This window comes from Penaeus vannamei, chromosome 18, assembly GCF_042767895.1.
Source record: "Penaeus vannamei isolate JL-2024 chromosome 18, ASM4276789v1, whole genome shotgun sequence".
Lineage (NCBI taxonomy): Eukaryota > Metazoa > Arthropoda > Malacostraca > Decapoda > Penaeidae > Penaeus > Penaeus vannamei.
In genome coordinates, this window is record NC_091566.1 from 21,858,370 (window position 1) to 21,860,695 (window position 2,326).

The following is a 2,326-nucleotide window of genomic DNA, read 5'->3' on the forward strand; positions in this document are numbered from 1 at the left end:
CTACAAAGCCGCAAATCTTACAGATAAAGCTGTCACTCTGATCCTGATAATGATAATATGTGCGGGTAAATTCTACCGAGATTTGGTCGTTTTGGAAAGCGAAGGCATTAAGCATTCAAGTAAAACAAAGTAAATAAGCAAAAAAAAAAAAAGCTTTTGCAGTGTCAGTTATTCAATTTAACAGCAAGGGATTTACATTTACTGTAAAAAAGTTATATTAATCTATTTACCTTCTCATTTCTACAGTTCATGCATGGTCAGATGTCAAAGCCTGCTGCGGGGACGTACAGACCGGTGGCCGTAACGAATTATGTGTGTCCGTATGTTACTGGCAAAGGCCCGTGGACCTCTAACTTGTTTCTTTACTTTTTGCTAGTTCGTAACTTGGACGATATCATATGCATCTCCACGTATAATGATATAGTAGAATATGATTTTGAAGTTAGTTGTTTTTACTTGATTTTTTTATAGTTTATGGTTACTTTTTCGTGTGTATGTATATAAATATACATACACACACACAGATGCACATACACACACACACATATATAAATATAATATATACATATATACATTATATATATATTATATATATATATATATATATATATATATATATATATATATATATATATATATATATATATATCATATATGTATTTATGCTTGTGTGCGAATATGTAATGATATATATATAAAATGTCAAAACATGCTATATCAGTTCCTATTTGCCCAGAAAAGAAGCTATATCTATTGATGACAAATCTATATGAACAAGTAGGCCTACCTGTAATCAAAACTTCGTTTAAAAGATGAATGCTATATGCTCATCACGTGGCAATTACACGGGAATATTGGAACTGCAATAGTTTTTTTCAGATTCCGAGGCCAAATGCATGAGCACAGAGGTTCTTTTAAGCAATAAAAGTTTATGAAGGAAAGAGGAACTGAAACGTGAAGATTTTTAAAACGTTTAGGTCGTCACAAACAGGAATCTGCGTAATCATTTCCTCATGGGTAGACGCAAATATTTCAGCCCAAGGAATTTGGTTTTTAAATGAGGAATGTAGTCATGAATACATACATAGTTAAATCATAAAAGGAGGGTGTTTAATAATCCTTCTTCTCTGTCTTCGCCAGATAGGGACCTCTAGGTTCATGTAGCCACCAGTTTGCCTCCCAGCTGCGTTTGATTCTTGTAGCGCGCAATTCTTGTTCCTTGAATACATTTACTCGCGTGTGACGCCGTACTGAGTGTCATTTACATGCCGTTTGTTGTAGCGTTGAAAAGGCCAGTGAAACGCACAGCAAAGATGCGATTAACAATGACAGATGGCGTAGTAATACATGTTTGTATGGCGTAATATCTCACCACCACCATATGTTTATGATATATTTTGGTGCAAGCATGAATCCTATTGGAAGGAACAGAATATATGTTTCTGAAACATGCATTTTCTTATTCAAAGGGATTTGAATCTATATATAAAAAAAGTATATGACGTGTTCTTGTACTCAGAGACAGCGATATTCTATTCAGAATTGTTACGTAGTTCGTCGATAACTATTAGGTTAAACTGCAATTTTCCTTTTAAAACTTCCCCCTGGCAGTTACAAGCGTTTGTGGTAGCTGACCATATAATTCTAGCCATAAACCCTACCTAAATGAGAAAGAGAAACAAGTGAATAACCAAACTAATGTCCTCTAATTTTCATATGCTACCCGTTTTAACTATTACTGAATCGGATTGGCGTAACCATAGCATACGGTACCACAGGTTTAGAAGAAATTTTGTATTCTCTGAAGACTAGTTATGATGTGAAACAATTGAAAACTGATCAAGGATGATAATGGAAATGATAATGAAGATTGTGATGATTACAATAATAACGATAATTCAAATTTCTGGTCGAGACAGTTTAATTTCAGATGATATAGTAAGCTGGTCACACCCCAGTATTGTCAATATCGGAGACGTAACACCTCACTTCTCTTGTGCAATGGTGGTATCATTCATTCAACGGGAAAATTGAATTGTCAGTCTATATTCCACGATTTAATTTACACCAAATTGTCAGCCCGGAAAATTCGAAAACCAGCAAACCTCCTACGCAATCTGTACAGACAATCAGCACAAAATTTCAGTCAACATGGAGGACTCGACACATTGATTTAAGGGTATGGGCACTTGGCAAATCTTGCACATGACACGATAGGAATGGTGTGAAATGCCACCTGCAGATCTTCTAAATGGCACAATATTTACGGACATTCATGCATGAAGCAGGTACGTCTCACGGGCAAAAGCGATTGTGATTAGACCAT